Raw genomic sequence first — 20,053 nt, 5'->3', positions numbered from 1 at the left:
TCTTCACTTGGAAACAACAGTGATTCTGAAGCTTAATGGGGAGACCTTGACATTATTAACTATTTCCTGTTGATCCTGTGGGCTGGATTCAGCAGGATGCTGAGCCACAGGACAGAAAGGCAACAGAGAATTTGACCTACGTGTCCAACATAGGTATGTCAGGAATGCAGAGCCATTTAAGACACTTGCATATGTATTTTGCTGTGGGAAAGATTTGGTGCATAGCGGCTCCCAGAGTTGAGCCTTTTGTTGAACCCGTATGTATGGCGTGCTGGCCTACAGCACCTGGAAGCCCAAATGTAGATGCTGAAAAAGACAGTTTTATATTGCTGTGGTTCTGGAGATCACAAAGTGCTCTACAGAAGGGAACAGCCCAGTCTGCTCATCCCATGCCTCCACGGAAACTGGAGCAGGGCTGCTCTCCCAGGATATCCTCCAGTGCTTTCTCTCATGGATTTAAGCAATTGCAGGGTTTCTTTAGGAAAGAATATTCTGTGGTCTATTTTAATCCCTTTTGCTGTGGTAGATCTGACAGGACAGGGCTTTTGCTAGACAGGCACTGCAGAGTATCCTCCTTAGATATTCAGACTTGGTGTTTTGCACTTAGCTGTGCCTTGCACTCCCAGTCAAGCGCAGGCTGAGATCCCCAGTAACACTGTCTTCGGTGGGGCCATGGCTCTGCTACAGCACTCAAAGCGTAATCCATTTCAGTGCCAAATATCTGTCTAGATTTCCCAAGACAAGACCACACGTGGCTCCCTCCAGATCCGTAACAGTGTGTTTTCAGACAGTCCTGCAAAGAAGGGGCAGCCTTTGGACCACGAGCCCACGACATGCTTCGAGGGTCTTCGTCATCATGGCTTTAAGCCTTCCCAGTGCTTTCTTGTCTGCCTACGTAATGCCAGGCAATTTCAGGCTGCAGTAGTTCTCTCCTGAGGAAATACTGGCCATAGATTTAGGAATAGATATTGCCAATAGTATATTGTTTTCATAAATCTCTGTAGATCTGCTCTATATCCTGGAGGCTAGACATTCTAATTATTGCCTCTATTTTATCTAAATTGGCAACAAAGCCATCCTAGCTCAGCTTAGAGCCAGTACAGGTAATTCTGCTAGACCAAATTCTGACCTTTTAAAGTTCATTCTGAAGTGTCGTCTTTACTCTCTGCAGCACTTGCCTAGGTCTCCAGTTCTGCTTTTGCTGAACCCTAGCCCAATTTAAAATAGCAGTCACCATAGCTTCAATACGTCGTACCTTAAAGATGTAGGCAATTACTATGTGAAATATCTCAGGAGCAGGACTAATATCAAAGGGCATTCTCATACCCTTATAACATCCAAATAGCATATTAAAGATCTTGTTGAAGTTAGATTTAAGCTTGTCTCTTCACAGTTTATTTGCTGAAGCAAATGCCCTTCATTTCACAGTGATTTTTTTTTCCTTCTGAGAACCTACCTGTCATACAGTGGTTTCACAGAACAGCGTTCATGTGTCACAGCTGTATTTAAATAATGTAAACCAAAGTATCTCCCTCCTTAAGCTGGTTTCTCAATGACAGATACAGAATTAGCTCCATCTGAAATTTCTTATCCTTTCAATTACTCCCAGATTTTCTGTATTATGTTACATTTTTACTTCACCCATTAGAAGCGGGATTTTTTTGTTGTGGAGATACTACTGAAGTAACTGATCTTTTGAATTTAATGTGGTATTCCTTTTCGAGACAGTCTCAGCCCGACCAGATATCTGAGAATCCTCCCAGGCTGGGCCTATTATATCAAATGTTGTTCCTATTTTGCAGCTGAAATTTTTTTTTATGTAAATGACATTTTGTGCACCAACCTTTAAACTAAAGTGGGGCTTGACTGTTGCAAAGAGTGTGGAGTGGCACGGGGTGAATATCTCCCTGTGTGTCATTCCGTGGCATTTACATCAAAAATAATTTCACAATTAGGAGAGGTTCTCAAGTGGTGCATCTGGATATGATTGTTTGAAATGTACTACCTGGTGCTTGCTTAAAGACAAATGGTGGTATGTGTTAGTATTCTTTTTTATATCCTAGATGTGAAGCAACCTTTGCTCCAGGTTCCTGATTAATAAACTGTAGTCCCCTGTGCTGCTTTGGAACACTGATTTCCAAAGTACTTTTGCCCTTCCCTGGTCCCAAGCAAAGTTCACCCTCCGTCCTGCCAATGCAGGTCACATCCACCTCTTGGGAGGCAGCTACAGCTCTCGCCCCCAAACTCCTCGCGCCGGTGCGTGCTGAATGGCACCACTGCTTGGGAAAAGCTGGCTTGGCTTAACCCTGTCCAATGCTCCAGTTTCAAGGATATTTTTCCAAACTCACCTTCTCAGAAGCATTCACCGCTTCTGGCTGGTTTCTTTTTGGGGAAAAAAAAGAGCAAGTTTATATTCCACAAGGTTTCAGAGAAGGGCATTAAAACATGATGCAACTGCAAATAAGATAGTTCCAAATATGTGTTATTTTGGGTGGATGGAGGCATGGTTTTTTAACGCTTGGCGAGGTTGCTGACTTTTGGTGGATATACACCCTTTTCTTTATCTGTGCCTTGGAAAGTTTCACTGCTTGTGTTGAGTGGTTTTGCCCCTCTGAAAGGGCTTGCTCTGCTGTTATTCACTACACGTGCAGTCTTTTTCTCTTCCTTTGCTGCCAGAAGACACCCTGGCACGACTATGTCACTACCAGAAAGAATTATTTTCCGCTTCATTTATGGCACATTTGACTAAATATGGAACGATTTTTGCCTTGCTTTTTCAACAAAACTTAGCAAATAGGGATTCTTGTCTGTCAGAAAATGTCTTATTTCTGCTTTCTCTTCTTCACTTTTAGCTTTTTGTTTTGGAAACGATGCAGAGTAAATAGCTGCTTATTCTGCAGTGCAGGATTTGGAGCCCTGCATGTACTTGCTGCTGCCAGCCTCTCTCTCTGCTCGTCTTCGGGCGCAGGCTGTGTGCCGTGCAGCCCTTCAGCCGACCCTCTGCCCAGTCTGAATTTCTCCCCAAATGTCTCTGGCTCAGGTTCAGGTTATGGCAGTTTCTCACAGCACTCTGTAACTCATTTACTTAATTACATTCTACATACAAGGCTGTCTGTTATTAATGAGTCACTAAGTTTTCAAAAACCCTATGTTTGAGCTTTAAGATTTAAGCCTGTCACATGTGCATCCACTGATCCGCATCGCGATTAATTATGAATAAAAATGAGATTTTTTTTTTGCCTTCTACATAACATTTTTCTCCTTTAGCTACGGAGCCGCACATGTGCGCTGTGACCTGCACCAAATCTTCAGCCTCATGTGAAAGCTCTCCGAGCCTGCAACAGCGCCTGCTGCCCCGGGGGGCTGGATGGCAGCCCTGGGCCTCGCGGCCGATCCGCGGGACGTGCTGCATGGCCAGCAGCAGATTTCGGTCAGTCCCAGCGGCTCCTGTCCCGCAGACACAGGAGCAATGGCAAACATCTCCAAGTGCTCCTCGCTCTCGCTCCTCTTTGCTGAGCATCCACCTTGCAAGTTCCCCGGTGCAGGTGGGTGTTCGGCTCCTATCTGGCTTTGCTTCAACGCAGCCTCTGCTGCCGGGAAACTTGGTGAGTGCAGTCGGGCCGGGCTGGGGGGGAGGAAATCACATCCTGCTTCTCGAACCTTCTCAGTCTCCTTTTCTGCCATCTCCCAGATTTTGCTGATTCTGCTTGTCTTGCATGGCTGCCTGTGCTTTTGGGAAGCCAGGGCTCCTTTCCGCAGCTGCCCCTGCCGAGGCCCCTCTCCGAGTGGCTCCCCACCCGTATTTCAGTCACACAGAGTCCCCGCAGCTCCCTGCAATGCCAGCTAAATCACAGCCATCTTCATGCATGAGAACCTCTCATTCTTCCTGCCTATTCCCTTGGTTTCCAGCCTCAGTGCAGAGACAGCTCTGACATATTTTGCTTATTCCCTCTCTGATTCTTTCTCTAAGTTTCCTATTCTCATCACAGACTCATTTCCCTGCCCATGCAGGCTCAGAAACCCTCATGCAGAGTCCTAACTCGCTCCAACACCTCCCCTGGCCTCTTCCTGCTCAGAGCCATGGTGTGCAGGCACTCAACAGGGAGATTTTTCTAGCAAAGGAGAGGTTCTCGTTACCCAAAATGGCTCTGCAGTGCCACCCCAGTGACTTCCCCATGCCTGGGCTCTAGCTATTGCCCAGACAAAGACAAGTGGAAAAGCAATTTCATGACAAATTCCAATCTTGTTTCCATTTTGCTTGGTTCCAATGAAAGCTATTCTTTAATTTGCTTCAGTTTTCAAAATCTGAATCTAAATACTTTCTGTTCATCCTCCCTCTTTTTCATCCATCCACATTTTGTCCATCTGAATGTTCATGGATTTTCCTTTCACCCTTCACTTTTGCTTTTTTGAAAAAAAAAATCTGTTTTTCTTTTTCTAGCATTCCAGATCACCAGAATTAGTGCTTCTTTTTTTCCTCTTGTCACTTTTCCAAAGTTGAGGAAGTTTGGCCTGGTTCCAGATAGAAAAGGAAAAGTCACAAGGCAGTCCCCACCCACCATCCTTCTGCTCTGCTCTGGAGCAGGAACGAGCGAAGGGAAGAGATGGGAGAAGAGGGTGGGGAAATAACACACCAAACTTCCAAACTTTTTGATTTCAACAAAATACATACCTTTTCTTAAAAAAAAAAAAAAAAAAAAAAAAAAGAAAGAAAGAAAGAAAAAACAAGGAAAAGGCATCACTTCTAAACCACAGCATTTTTCCACCAAAATGAGACCCTTCAGCCTCTTTGGCTGCAGCCTCCTGGCCAGGAGCAATGTGCATGGTGGGGAGCCGTTGCTTGCGTGCTCGTGTTGCTCAGTTCACCAGCACTGGGGTTGGCAGGACAAGCCCTATCAGCACGTACGTGCTGAGACAGGCTGCAGCACCTTGCTCGCCTGCCAGTGGATGAAGGACCCTTCCCTGAGCGCGGTGCTGGGTCCCCTCCTCACGTCTGGCCCACTACCCCTTCCCCTGCCAGCTGGGTGACTGCCGACCGCATTGCACTTGCATTTTGGTCCATTCCCTTTCACAGTGCCTCTTGCAGAGGGGGACACACGGTGAGCGAGGTGAGGAGGAGGAAGGTGGAGCCAGGAAGGGAAGAGCGGGTGCCAGCGGGTGATGCTCCTGATGCACAGGCACTGATGTCTGTCATTTTGGGCTGAGCAGGGGTGTTCTGGTATGAACCTCAGGTGGGAATAAGGGGGTAGCAACGCCCTGTCTGCATTTAGGTAAGGAGGGCAGCCAGTTAATGCAGGGGCTGTGTGTAATGGCAAGAAGAGGTTGTCAGCCTAGAAGGCGACTCGCTGTCCTGTGCCAAAAAAATCTCACCCCATGGACTTTCTGCAGCTGATACTGCCTTTGTGGTCTGCTGCTTCCCACGTCCCTGCTACCCGGCAGGGCCTCGCAGGGAGCAGGAAAGAGGAGCAATGGCTGGAGCAAGCTACAGATCAAGGTGAAACTCTTTTTCCTTGTTGTGTCAATGCAAATTCACCGGCACAGGAATCAGAGAGCCTGGTGCACAACCTAGGAAGGGCAATTAAGGAAGCCAGGGGTACGATGACCTCTGCCTGCTTCTCAGCCCAGGTTGGGTATCTGTGCATCCTCCAAACTTTGCCAGCCCTGGAGAAGGCTGGCAGGGGTGCTGGGGAGGACTCAGGAGCCGTAGCGGTGCTGGGCGCAGCAACGCCAGGGGCTGCCAACCGTGTTCCCTTCTCGCCCTGCCAGCAGCTCCACTGCAAAGCCTGCGCTTTCTGGTTGCTATTAATAGTGGATCATGGTCCCACTCTCTCTCTGTATGAGTATGCACCATGTTTTATAGCATGAATATGCAACTACCGGCTTTGCCAGCAAGCTGGATCCCCATGGGGGATTTTGTTTGGGATCTGTTGTCTCAAATCAGGCAGCACCTCCCTCTCCATCCTTGTGTTGTACAGGCCACCGCAGGTGTCGGGGAGGAACAGCAGACCCTGCCATCTGGAGCAGGAATGGATGCCCTTTTGGCAGCAAGGGCTCAGGCGTTTGGTGCTTGCTGGGCATGGATGTGGCCCCGACCAGTGGGCCCGGAGGCCTGCAGTGTGTCTTGGCCAGCTGCAAGCTGGAGTAAAGTCCACTATCACATCGGATTGGCAAGAGGCAATCGGGAATGTGCATCATGGGTTTTGATCAGCTGGAAGAATCTCAGTCCTCCAGAGATAAACCAGAAACAGCTTTGTTCCCACGGCGAACAAGCAGCTGCCACTGCCCGAGGTCCTTAGGATGGCACGAATGGGTGAGCTGTGTCTGGACCATGCTTGCGTGGCCTCTGCCCTGACACCACCACCTGACCCAGTGCCGGCTCCTTCCCGTCTGCCAAACGCACCGGCCTCACAGAGAGTTTGGGGGGTTCCAGGCTGGCATGAAGCTGGAGGCTGGGTGATAAACACTGCTGTAATGCAGTGGTGAAAGTGTCATGAATGTCTTGAGGTCAGCACCAGCATCCTGTTGTCCCCTCTCCTGAGCACAATGGGGCTGCGGAGCCTCTCCCAGAATCCAGATTTATATATCTTCCAGAAATGGATTTGCTGCCTTCCCGAGCCAGCTCTTCCAGCATTTACTGCCCTCCTGCTAGCATCTTTTATCTTTTTCCCAGGATGAATTTTTCTAACTTCTGCATTCGGCTTTGAGCTCTTGTGTACTTCTCTGCAAGACTGAGACTACCAAACTGTCAAGAACTCTTCTCACAGAGACCAGGGCATCTCTCAATCTTCTCTTCAGCAAGCTGAACAGTGTGTACACTTCCAGTCTCATACCAGAGCTTGTTTTCTGATGCCTGGATTGTACATTTGGCTTTCCCTTGCAGAATTTCTGTGTTCTTTTTAATTCTGGACACTCACCTTGGAAATAACATCGCAGTGGTGCAATAACAGTGCCATGAGCAGAGGTGAGAATGCTCCCCTAATTCTGTTTGATATCTTCCTTTGTAAATTCAGGGAAGGTGTTAGCTGCTTTCAGTGTGGTGTTGAAATGGGAGCTCATGTAGCGGCAGTTACCTGCAATCATTCCCAAGACTTCTTCTGAGTTGCTGCTTCCCAAGCCCCATCTTGTAAATGAGGACTGCAGTCTGTGCTCCCAGGAGCCTTACCTTGCATGCAACTGTATTCAAACGTACCTAGCTGGATTATGGCCATTTCGCCAGGCAATTTAGATCACACTGGAACAGCAACCCGGCCTACTCGTTATTAACAGCCTTACCAGGCATTGCATCACCTGCAGACTTAGCCATCACAGATTTTCTATGATCATAGGATAAAAACATGTGCAGTGTTGTAACAGGGACCAAGTCCATGAGGGACTGTGCTAAGGACAACTCCATCCACAGTGTCTCCTCAGTAACAACCACACTTTAAGATCTTTCTGTGAGACAGATTTTAGTCCATCTAGTGTGTGCCCTAATAATTCCTTAAAAAGCATGTTTTTTAATCAAAATGTCATGTAGTAGTAAGTGAAATAGTTTGGAGAAATCCAGCTTTGCTATAGCAGTATACTTATCTTTATCAACCAGACCTATAATTCTGTCCAAAAAAGACCCCACAAAACCCCCTAAGCAGACCAGGTGATGTGCAGGTCTCTGGGCCATGCCTTTAAGTTTTTCTAAACACTGGAACTGCACTGACAGTTCTCCATTCTTCTGGATTTTCCCCATTTTTCCAAGATTTGTTAGACTGTAGCATTAGCTTGAGCTCATTCCTTCTAGACTCTTGAGCATCAGCTGTCCGGGTGATCTGCAAATGCTGAATTCGAGGAGATCATGCCTCACATCCCCCATTGTTACAGATGGCAGGATTTATATTCCATCCACAGTATCATCTGGAGATGAATATATCCTCCCGCTTCATTCCAAATACAGAACAGAAATATCTACTAAACATTTCTGCCTTTCTGCACCAGTCACCATCTGGCAAGAGCAGGGAAGAAAACGTAACGCGTGCCAAGCTCGAGTAGTCCCACGGGAAGGCTTGTCCTGTCCAGGCGAGCAGCACACCCCGGTGCACTCGGCCTCCCAGCACCCGGCGCTTGCAGGGCTTCGGCCCCAGGCAGAGCCCGGGGGGGCCGGGGGCGATCGGCGGGGGCCCCTTTGCTGATCGCTCTCCCCACAACTTTGCCCATACCAGCAGGCTAGTACCTAGGAGGCCTGGCAATACTGCAAATTCCCAATTTCACCCTGTGCCAAAGACCCCATTACCATGTAAATCCCTGCGTGACTGAGACCGGAAGGCAGCGAATAGGGAGCTGCCTCATGGAGGAGGCTGAGATAAGGGGGCTTTTATTTAAATTAAGATTTTTTTTTTCCCCAGCCACTAGAAGAACAGATTAAAGCCAATCTGAGTCTTGCACGAGACTGGCTGGGGGAAAATATTGCTAAACATCTGGACAGTGCTTTGAACGCGTTTTCTGGAGTGGAAGTCACTCTTTGTATTTGTCCAAGTCACTCTGTTGTTCAGCTCCCTGTCATGGCCTTAAGTGCCATCTCCATGACTTCACATGGGGTTGGCTCGCTGGCACTTTCCCTATTACTTCTGGTCGCTCCTGGCTGCAGCAGCGATGGCCCAGCGCGGGCGGCCGCATGGCCCTGCAAAGCCAGCCTGCGCAGGGAGCAGCAGCCCCGGCGCTGGTGTGGCACCCCAGCAAAAGGAGGGGACTCCCAGCCTTTCCTCTGATCCTTTTTTCTTTAAATCAATGATGTCCTTTATTTACTTTTTACTTCATACAGCAAATCCAGGGAGGGAGAAGGAGCAGGGGAGAAAAGAGAGGCATTTGTGCACATGCAAGTCCCTGCAGCGAACTCCTATGTGCTTTGGCATCGCTCCGAGGGACGTGGCGCTTCCCTGCTCCGAGCACCCGTCGCTGCTTCGTGAGCTGGAGGCTGCTCGGGGAAAGGCTTTGTTCTGGCAGAAAATTCACTTCCCCCAGCAGTCGCTGCAAAGACCATGGGTGCCAGGTTAGCCTGGCTGCGTCTTCCTCAGCAGCGACATGGAGAGGGCTTGCGATGGTAAGTCATTAATAATTAACCCGACGCGGAGACAGGCATCGCCTGTGTAACAGCATCCCGGACACCTGACACTCGCAACAGACTCCTCACCCAGGCTCCCTTGGCAGGGCCGGCAGCTGGCGCAGGCTGGAGACGTATGGCTCATGAAGGTCATTCCTGTGGCCCTGTCGCCTTCCCCGGCTGTGCCCTAAGCCTCCGTCACCCTCGTGCCTCCATCACCCTCCTGCATCCATCACCATCGTGCCTCCATCACCCTCCTGCATCCGTGACCGTGCTGCCTCTGGGGAACAGGCTGTGCAAAGGGCAGGAGCTTCAGTTTTGCTTTTCTTCCACACTTTGGGATTGCTCCCAGGGGAATTTGCCGCCTCCCCCGGACCTGGCTCCCCAGTCCCTCCGAACTGGGAGCCCACGGCTTGGCAGAGCGCTTTTCTCACCAGGGAAATGGCCCTGCTTCTCCTTGCTCAGGGCAGTGTCCAGGCTCACCCTTGGTGCCCGGAGAAGGGAGGTTTCTGGGGAAAACCAGAGCTGATAAGCCAGCAACGCTGCCAGTTGCCCGGCCTGCGGGGTCATCTCTATCCGCTCGGCCTCTCAGAAACCCCTCCAGCCCATTTTGAGCCCTGGGTCTGAGCATGGGAACGGGGCTGCTGGGCCTGGCCTGCAGGCCCTGCCTGCCCTGGCGTTTTTGGCACACTGCCCCCTCCACTCCAGAGCTCAGAATGAATCTCTGAAATTATGTCAGTGCCTGGTCAGGAAAAAAAGGATTATACGCTGCTTCCTTGAGGAAAGGGACTGCTGGAGGCGCAAAACTGAAGTGGCGACCTCGGAAGAGACCACCCAGGGGTTGCCAGACACGAAGGTCTCTTGAAGATGAAGAGAAAAGGTTCAGGTAGGGGATTAGCAGGTGGGATTAATGGCTCAGCAGCTCTTGAAATGGATCTAACCACCTTTTAAAACAGCTCCGTTGCAGCTCCGTGCAATGAGGAATTGCTCCTTGTCGGGTTTAATTATGCCTCATAACAATTCCTCGTTCGCTGCAAGCAGTGGCTGTCTGCGCTCGCCTCCCCCGGGACGGCCAGGCTGGGTGTCCTCGGTCCCCGCCGGGTGCTTGGCCGTCACCCCCTGGGACGCCGGCTCCAGGGCGGGGGGAGGCTGGAGCCGGGGGTGGGAGCAAAAGTTCATTTGGAAATGCAGAGAAATGCAACTCATCAATCAAAATTCTTTCATCAGTGAAGAGAATTAATTTTAAGCACCATTTGATTTTAAAGAGCTGGAGTCTGCAGCCACCAGAGACTCCAGATCGAGTGCAAATGCAGCTTCTCAAAAGCGAGTGATTGAGAGCTGAGAGGCTGTTATTAGGCTGTTCCCTGGCTCCTTCCCTCCTCGCTTTCCTCCTCCGGCCTCCCCAAGTTGGGGAGGGCTGCGGGAGCCGCTGCCCGGCCACCCTGCCGTCTGTGCAAGGTCGTGCCCGCGGGAGCGAACGCATTCCCGGACTTGATTCCCGAATTTTCCTGACGTTGCCAGGACACAGCGTCCTCACCATCCTCCTCCCCGGCCCTCGGAGGAGTGACCCGGCCACCAAGCACCATCTCCAGGCAGTCTGTCCCCGCGAAGCGCGCGGGCAACTCCTGTGTGGCCACACGTGGGATGCAGGTCCTCCCCGGGCCAGGACGACCCGCCGTGGGCCGCTGAACCCGTGCGCCCACCCCGCCGAGCCAGCACGTGGCTGGGGAGCCTGGGCTGATTTTGTGCGCGCCAGTGTGTCAAGCGACGTTAGCCAGCTATTTCCTTAACAAGTTGCGAATGTTCCCAAACAGTTGTGCTAGATCCCTGCGCGCTGGCTCCCGCGGCGTTATATAAACTGCTGACAGACACTGCAGAGCGGAGATTTCATGCCTTCCCTCCAACCCCCCGAGCAGCTGTGGTGCAGACGCGAGGTAAAGTTTAGCAGTATGGACAGTGCTGCCAGGAGCACCAACAGCTCTGATCCAACCGCGCTTCAAGGGCTTTTCACTTTGCTGTGACTTTTCACGGGTAGGAGAACTCCCAAACTCGCAGAAGGAACCGTGGTCAGTGTTCAAAGGAGCAAGCTCTGCCGGACGTTTCCCGTCTCCTCTCAAACACCATTAAAACCGGAAAAGGAGCTGCTCCAAATCTGACTCAAACGATCTGCAAATGGGACAGTATGAACATGAAAACAGTCATGCTGAGCTGGGCGAAGGCGCTGTGCAGACCTGTCCGCCGGTCTCTGGCTCACAGACAGGCCGTGAAGGAGTGAGCATGGGGCAGGTGTGCAGTGACCCCCCCCGTTGCTCTCCACCCTGCCAAGCAACCATGAGTTCCACAGTTGAGTTGTAAGGTGTAAGAAAATATTTCCTTTTCTTCATCTTGAACCCCTTGCCTAATCATATAATTGGGGTGCCCTTCTTTGTTAGCGAATACCGATGAAGCATGAGGCCACTGTCGGCTGGGTGGTTGCAACTTCACAGACCACTCTCGTGGCCCCACCAAGATGCCTCTTCTTCAAGCTGAGGAGTCCTAATCTATTTAATTTCTTCTCAAGTAAAAATCTCACCATAGCTTGCTCATCCTTGCTATCCTGGTCTGGGTGATGTCTGGCTATACCCGGGCCCTTACTGAGCCGAGGCCACCACAGCTGGATGCGCTGCTCTGGCCAGGAGTTCACTGCACCTTCACGTGGTGCTTGGTGGTGCTTCTGTTCGGTGTTCAATATTGCTGAACATCCCTTCCTTTTTGACCTTAGCTGATGCTTTCAGAGAAGAATCCACGGGAACTCCAAGATCTCTTCTCCGAAGGGCAATTTAAAGCCCTTCACTGTGCACGGGCACCGAGGGTTATTTTTTCAGCGTGTGTGCCGTTTTGCTTCGTCTGGTTGCGTTTCATCTGCCCTCCCACCGCCTGGTTTCTGAGTCCGGTGAGGTCCTTCCGCAGCGCGTCGCTGCCCCTCACGGCCGCGCGCTCAGCGGCACCGCGTCGCCCTGCGCCCCACGCCAGCACCCCGGTGGGGGTGAGGAGGCGAGCGGCAGCGGGCGCTCCTTCCCTGTGGGGCTGCCGCAGCGACAGGCTCCCAGCAGAGATCCTGCTGTGTTTTGGGAGTCAGTGGGAGCTGCAACGTGAATGCTCAACCGGTGCTCTGCTCTCATCCTGCAGCCCCACGTCTGCGCCTCGCTCGCCGTCCCTGCTCCCCTCTGCCGGGGCCTCTCCGGAAGGCGTCCCTGATGCATCTCCCTGCAGCAGCCTCAGATGTTTGTTTTTTTTTTTCCCCTTCCCACCTGGTTTTGCTGCTTTGCAGCCTCCCACCAGGGATCATTGCCTACCTCTTTGCCACCAAAGACACAACCGGGCCACGCGTGTCCGACGTGACCGCAAGGCATGACATGACCATGAGGTCAGGGCAGCCAGGTGAGCAGCTGCCCCGTGGTGCCAAAGGGAAAAATGCGTGTGGATTTTGAAAAGCTGGATGTTGAGCCCACAGCAGGGCAAGGGCACCTGAAGGCCCCTCTTTTGGGGGGCGCCGCTTCCCTGCGGAGCAGGGCGGGAGGGCCCCACATTGCGCCGGGAGCAGGGAGGGAGGGATTTGCACCGGAGGCACTTGCTCCTTGGGATGCCTGGGATGCCTGAGCCTCGGAGGCTGTTTGCACACCCCTCTCTTATCTGCGCCCTGGCGGCAGCGGCGCCGTGGGGCCCCTTTCCAGACAAGCAGGTTCTCGGAGGTAGCGGGGAGCTCAGCGCCAGCCCTGCACCCTCCCCGCAGCCCTGGCTGGGGCAAGGGCAGCAGCGCAGGGGCAGGGGTGACCCTGGGGACGGGGCAGCGCCAGCATCAGTGCAGCAGCGGGGCACTGCAGGCAGCCTGCGCCCAGCATCCTCCCGCTCTGCCTCCCGCTGCCGCCCTTCGCCCATCAGCTCCCTGACTGCACTGCTGCTTCCTCCCTGGGTTATTCCTAAGTGATGTGGCACCCGTTGCAGAGCCCAGAGGAGCCCGCCACTGCCCTCCCCAGGGACGACAGCTGCCCGTTCATCCCTCCCCGGCGTCTGTCTCGCAGCGAGCCTTTGATCCGTGGTGATGCTTTGCCTCTCGCTCCACGACAACTTAATTTCTATAGTAACCTCCTGTGCTGGATCTCGTCGAAAGGCCTTTTGAAAATCTGAATAAACTACGTTGAGTGGCTTTTCTTCTCCCGGCTCTTTCCTGAAGTATTAGGAGAACTCGAATGCAACACGTGAGGCTGGATGCTCCTGTGCAGAAACTGCGCTGGCTAAAGCCTGGCATATTGCAGGCTTCCAGCCACACTGGTTTTAATAACCAACCCAGCCAATTCGCCAAATGCAAATGGTTTCTCTTTCCCTGCTTCCTGGGGTTTCTGGAGACACGGTGTGTTTTCGCTCCTCGGCAGCTCCTCAGCGCCGGAGGGCTGGGGCAGGCGTGGGGCTGGTCCAATGCCTCCTCCCCGCCACAGGGAGACGCGGGACCTCACTTTCTCGCCCCTTGCTGGCAGACTGGCTGTGAGCCTCCAGAAATTGCGATTCTATTTGTACTGAGTATTATCATTCGCATCAGTCCCTGCATGGCCACGGGGCCGATTCGCCACTGGAGATGTCTCTTGACCTTGTAAAATGAAAACGCGCCGTGCCGTGCCTGCAGGGAAGCCCGGCCACCCTAGCACCGCCGGAGCACGGTGATGTGTTTTTGGTCGGTGCCTCGCTGATGCTGCCGGGCAGTGGCACCCCGGTCTCCCTCAGCCTCCGAGCGTCCGGGAAGGATCTTGGTCCGTGCATCCGTCCGCAGGGGCAGCGCCCACCGGGGAGCCATGCGTGACCCTTGCCCAGGGAGGCCACGGCGCGCCGGGACGGGTTTCGGGACTGTTGCTGGCTGCGCTGATCCCAGTGCCTGCATGGTGCACGCCACCCTCCCGGGGCACGAGCCTGCTGTGGGGACAGCGCCGACCCGGCCCTGGCGAGAGGGGCCATGGCGAAGCACTCCCACTCGTTACAAAATTTTAATTAATCTACAAAAATTTCCTGTCTGCAAATAACTCAGACCTTATGAAATTCCAATAAAACCATTTATCACAGCTGGCAATTTGATGCTGCCAGCAGAGCTCTTGGACGCTTGGGGAGTAATTGATAGCCTAATATAATTTTAAATTAGAGTTTGTGTTATTAATTTCAGTCCTCTGAAAACACCTCTTTGTTTGGAATAAATCCTGCGTTTCCTGCTGGCCCGCGGGGAGTGGGCACGCTGCTGGGGGCCGACGGCTCCCGCGTGCTGGGAGCGGAGGGGCCAAAGCCAGAGCAGGTTCCCGAGGCTGGGGTTGCCATGCACCAGGCACAGGCAGCGCGGACAAGGCGGAGTTATTAGTCGCATTCCTGGGAGAGCGGCTCCCGGCACCGCCACGGCGGCTCCTTCCTCCAGGCCGCGAGCCCGGGGTTGCTACTGAGGTGTCTGTGGTCCTTTCCAAGCTGCTCGACTTTCCTGTGCTCCCCCAACCGCTCGTGTAAACGCAGCTGGAGACCCCCAGTACCGCGCCGCCCTGCGGAGCCGGGACGTTTCCCCTGCAGGGTCTCGGTTTCAATCAGGAGCCTGGGCGCCTCGTGGCAGCCAGGCCGGGACACCCTTTGCAAGAGCCGAAGTGGTTAAATACTTGATCTGAGTAATTGCACCTTACGCATCCATTACCTGCAGGCGGATGTGGGATTCCTCTGCTCCCGTCCATCACCCACTGAGTAACATGGCTGCATGTTGCTAAACAGCAATTACGCCCTGCTCCGGGGCGGTTGCTTCTCAGAGGTGGGAGAAGCAAAATGATCCCTGTACTTACGTGGTCCTCGCTCCGTTGTGCACGCTAACGCTTGCAAAAGATGCCGAGAAAATGAATGCGTAATGACAACCGCGGTGTGACAGTCTCACAATCCCTCCGCTACAAGATGCGCTGGTAACTCATCCGGCAAGGGAAACAGCGAGGCGCCGGAGCCCACGGCTGAGCATTTCACACGGGAAGGGATGAGTCACGGCGAGGGCGCTGCACCCGGGCGCCGCGCGGGGCTGTCACAGGGCCCCCAGGCACCTCGCTGGGGGTGGCAGCGGCAGGCATATGCCAGCCGGCCGGGACAGTGAGTTGGGAATAGCGGGTAGCAAACAGAGAGGCTGGCAGGGCACAAGGTGAGAGCAGATTTGGTGTGGTGCATCAGCTAACAGGTGCACTGAGCTTCAAAAGAGCAAAGCACTAAGCAGGTGTGAAGGATCTCACATTTTCAATTCTTTATCCCTTTTTTCCTCTTTTTCTAAGTTGATTCCATGAGGAGCAGCTGTGTGTGGGGACACCAAACCCCTTCTCGGCGGTGCATCCCGCCCGGGCTGCTCTGGGCCCCGTGGGCTGGGGGATGCGCAGGGCAGCATGGCGGGTCCATGCCTGCTCGAGGCCGAGCGGCGCCCGGCCCCGCGGGGCTGTCGCCGAAGGGCTGCTCTGCTGCCCCCGGGGCGCCACGAAGGGCTGGATCTGCCCCCGGTGCAGAGCCCGGGAGCGCCAGCCGTGGCCGCTGCCCCGGGGGACGGTGGAGCGCAGCTGCTCGAGCCCCTTCCCGGGGACCATCGGGGAGCGTGCCAAACGTGTAATTGAGCTGGGGAGCTATTACCGTGTTAAAAATCTGGACACGACCCCGTAATGAGATTTGCAATTTGTCCCGGGCAGGCAGGCAGGCTGCAGTGTACTTTACCCATTAGGGGCCGCATGCTGTTAGCAATCACATTAGTGGGGCCAGGATTTAGCAGCAGGAGAGGAAAGTGCTCCCTGCAGACCTGAGCCGATAGCTGAGTAAGCCAGGCGTCCCTGGGGCGAGGAGCAGCTCTGCCCCCCAGCCCGTGCCCCCCGGCCGGGGCCAAGCTGCGCCGGGCTGCAGGATGCCGAGAGCTGGTCCAACGGCTGCTCGCAGCGCTCACCGGCAGCTCTGTCCCGTCGCAGCGAAAAATCTGCATTGCATTTCCAGTCTGAACGTGCCTAGCTGCAAACCTCCATCCCTTGGCTGTTGCTCTGCCTTCGGCAGGTCCCGTGCACCTGCAGGGACCCTGGCACGGCCCCGGCAGCGCCGCGGGCACTGCTTCCCCTCCCCCCCCCGCAATGCCACCTCGACAGGTTTTATCCCACGGCGGATGGCGCTGAGGGCCGGGAGGAGCCTCCCTTGTGGCCCCAATGCCTCATTTGCAGTTTTTTTGTTGGGATCTATCAGTTAAACAGATTTTAATCTACACAGTCTGGAGCTAGTGATACCACACGGTGCTAATTTGTTAACGCTCTGTCACGTAGGACAAAGCTGAACGCCAAATATTAACTGCAACACGTTGTGCACGACGGGCCAGCGCTCTGCCCCGCTGAGGCTCCGCATTTGCTTCCGCAGCCGCCCCCGCTCGCCGGGGCCCGTGGGGAGGCGGAGGGCGCCTGGGGCTGCTGCGCCCCTGCGGGGGGGCACCTGCCTTCGGAGCGCTGCACCTGGGAGATTATTTATTTGGTGAGTTATGACTTTGTTTTCCCCTGTGTAAATATCTGGGAAGCGCAGCTAATGTGCTGTGCACAGCGGAGGCAATTACAGCCCTTATCGAAGCGCCGCCGTCCCCCTCCATCCCCCTCATGCAAATCAGCCCCGGCTCCCCCCCATCTAAAGGCAAACGCTCACAGTAAATCAACACCATCGAACAGCCCCTGGCTGCCTGCCCCAGCGCCCGGCCCCCTGGCGGGGACCGGCACCCCCCTCGGCCGGCTGCGATTGTGGAGGGCTTTCCAGCTGTGCTGGGGCTGTCCAGATGTGCAGGGGTGAGCCTTCCAGCTGGTTGGGGGTGTCTATCCAGCTGTGCACAGATGAGCCTTCCAGCTGTGCCAGGTGCATCTTCCAGCCATGCTCGGGGCTCCCCAGCTGTTTGGGGGAGGCCTCTCCAGCTGTGCAGCATGGCCCTCCCAGCTGTGCAAGGTGACACCAGGCTGCCCCCCAGCACCCCACGGGAAGTGCCCCACGACCCCACGCAGGCCGGGTACTGACCCCGCAGGAGCTGAGGCAGGAGCGCGGGGCTGCTCCCTCCGGCCCCTCAACACCAGGCAGCCCCGAATCAGCTTCATTAAGAGCCATTGATCTGTTTCCTGCTTAATATATTTTTCGTTTCCAAATGTTTTTTTTTCCAGGCTCCATAGCGTTTGCAGCTTGTACCAATTAAGGCGGCAGCACGCAACGAGCGCTGCAGCCCATTAATTAAACTTATAGGGGGAGATTAAGTGCCCACTCCATTCGTCCTGGCAGCTCTCGCCGAGCAACAGGCGCCCTGGGAACTGGCGCAGGGCTGAGCGCTCGCACCCGCACGGCCTCCCTGCACCGTGGCACCCACGGCAGCCCGCCGGCACCGGCAGCCGCGTGATGCTGCTCCAGCACGCCGGACCGCGGGGCACCTTTCCCAGCACCGGCGGGAAACACGTCTATAGGGATGAGCCAGGGGAGCCGGACCAGCGCGCAGAGCAGAGCGCACGCTGTCGCAGCCCGTTGCCATGGAAATGCTGGCACTGCCGCAAACCAGCAGCCTCCCGCCCGGGCCCCGGTGCCCCCTCGTTGCCCCCTGTGCCCCGGCCCGGCTGGGGGGCCGGGCTTGCCGTGGCGGCTGGTGTCGCAGCCCAGCGCGGCGCCGGCCCTGCGTGCGGACGGGGCCGCGGCATCGCTCCCATCCCGGCAGGTTGGCCTGGGGCTGGGGCAGGAGCTGGGTGTCCTGGCGGAGATGGGCAGCGCCGAGGGAAGCGTTCACTGCGGCTGGGACACGGCTGGTGCCTGTCCCGGGTGGCTCCGCCAGGGTCTGGTAACGCAGGAGCACGTGCTGCAGCAGCTCACTGGTGTGTTTTTCCTCCACCTTCCCTCCTCAGCTCCTGAAACTCATAGAAAATTAATTCGTTTTGAGATCTCTGTCTCTCTGTCAAATACAGCTGAAATCGGATGGTGGATTTGGAAGTTATCAGGGCGCGAGGCAGCGAGCGGAGCAGAGGTGCTGACACTCGGCGGCTGCCTGCCCCGGCGGGCCACACGAGGACGCGGACACCTCGCGGCACCGGGGAGCCCCCGCCGCCCCCCACGAGGCTGCTGCTGCGCGCGGGCGGCCGGTCCCCGTAACCACGCAAGATGGTTCTGCTCACTGATGTCGCAGCCTCCCCGGTGCCCTGCTAAACGCCTGCCCGCAGGTGCAGCCGCCTGTGCCCTGCATGTCCCGAGAGCAGCCCCGGGCCGGCACCGGGGTGTGAGCATCCCACGGCACGAGCATCCTGTGGTGTGAGCATCGCACGTCACACGAATCCGCATCTTCCTGCCTCATTGCTTTTGATTTAGCAGTTGCTACAGAAACTAAAAGTTACAGTTTGGGGAGCAGCTGCATTTTAATTAGTAATTACCAGCAGCGCTGCTCTGGCCCAGCTGCTGCCTGCACAGTCCCGCGGCCACTGGGGCTGCCCTGGCTGCCACCAGGCTCGGTGCTGCCCCCGGGCGCGGAGGGGGCTCAGGCCGGTCCCGGCGCAGGGGAGTCCTCGTACGGCTCCGTCGGCACTGGCTGAGCTGCATTTGGCTGAGCCCTGCGTGGTCCCTCCGGCAGGGAGGCTGGGGTGCCCCGGGAAAGCTGGCCGGGCCGGCAAACCTGCTGCCTCATGTCACCCTCGTTGCTGCCTCCTCACCCTCCCGCAGCCCTCCCGCACCCCTCCTTCGCCCTCCATTGCTTGGGGCACCCTCATCCCTGGCCTGCTACTGTGGGGGGGGTCATGATGGGGAGCCACAGCCCCACCGGGTCCTGCCCCCCCAGCCCCACAGCTGTGGGGTGCAGGGGGGGGCGGGGTCCCCAGGAGCCCCCCCCCCCCGGTGCAGGTCCCTGCTCCCCTGCATGCTTTGCCGCCCGGCCTGCGGCTCCCGGGCCCTCTCCAGCTCACCGGGCCGGCGTTTCGCTTTAACAAGGCTTTTAGGCTTTAGTGCTGCTCGGTGTGACTGGGAGAAATTGATATTTTGAGAATGAGCTCGCGAGGCGCCATGAATAATTCACGCCAGGGGCGGCTCCGTTCCCATAAACAGGCTGCTGAAAAAGAAAGGGAAAAAAAAAAAAAAGAAAATACCGCTTAACCAGGAAACAAATCACCGTACTGCAAAGCCCCAGACCCCGCTCAGCCTCTGCTACAGCTTTAATCTGTGGCGGCAGCAGGGCTGAGGCACCGGGCAGGGCACAGGTAGGGGCCGGGGCTGCTCCGCAGCAGCCGGGGTTTTCGGACGCCGCCAGGCGCCTCTGAGCCCGGCCTGGGGTCAGCAGCGTGCCGGCTCCGCGTGGCCTCCCTTAAGTCTTTATTTCATTAGGCCCCTCGTTAAGGGCAATGCTGGGCCCCGGTTGCCGTGGCGATGGTGACAGCGTGTCACCCCGGTCCCATGGGGACCCGGTGCTGCGGGGACAGTGGGGACGTTGCCTGCTCCTAGGGTCGCGGAGGGGAGCAGCACAGACTGGGACCGACCACCACCGGGGGCTTGAGTCCCCGAGCAGCCCTGCCGCACCGCGAGAATTAGCGGTGATAAGTCATGATCATGCCCTGACGCCGAGCGCTTAACGCCTGCCAGTTCTGCTATCAAAGTGCCTCTTAAAGCCCGATCGCCCTGTCGATAGCAGTGGCGGGGGCTGATGGATCCCTGGCCGCCCGGCCGGGTCGCTCCCGGCATGCCGCAGGCGAGAGCATCGATTTCCCGCAGCGGCGAAGAGGCAAATATTTGAAAAGTGATAAATAAGGGGAGCTGCCGGCTCGGCCGTGCGCGTCAGCGCCTGGGATTAAGGCAACGAGGTGAGACTGCCCAATTAAATCCCAATAAAAATGGCTGCAAATTCAATTTTTCCCCGCATCCATATCCATTTTCAGTGCCGAACGGGGCGGGGAACGGGACTGATAACCTGGGGCTCATCGATTGTCACTGCCGGGAAGAAAT

The 20,053-nt window shown here is 55.5% G+C and overlaps 1 long non-coding RNA gene across 5 annotated transcripts; it reads left to right on the top strand.

The window, feature by feature from the left end:
• Positions 1-3,259: 3,259 nt before the first annotated feature.
• LOC112981286 (uncharacterized) lies at positions 3,260-13,256 on the top strand. 5 transcript variants are annotated; one of them, XR_010390250.1, is made up of 5 exons: positions 3,260-3,605; positions 5,389-5,494; positions 6,671-6,961; positions 8,792-9,070; positions 9,178-13,256. It is a non-coding gene; the product is annotated as an uncharacterized LOC112981286 (long non-coding RNA). The 5 variants fall into 5 exon arrangements; XR_003258664.2 differs by having other exon boundaries at positions 5,976-6,961; XR_010390251.1 differs by lacking the exon at positions 5,389-5,494 and having other exon boundaries at positions 3,260-3,545.
• The last annotated feature ends 6,797 nt before the right edge of the window (positions 13,257-20,053 follow it).

The sequence above is a fragment of the Dromaius novaehollandiae genome, chromosome 8 (assembly GCF_036370855.1).
Source record: "Dromaius novaehollandiae isolate bDroNov1 chromosome 8, bDroNov1.hap1, whole genome shotgun sequence".
Lineage (NCBI taxonomy): Eukaryota > Metazoa > Chordata > Aves > Casuariiformes > Dromaiidae > Dromaius > Dromaius novaehollandiae.
This window is presented reverse-complemented; position numbering and strand designations above follow the sequence as displayed.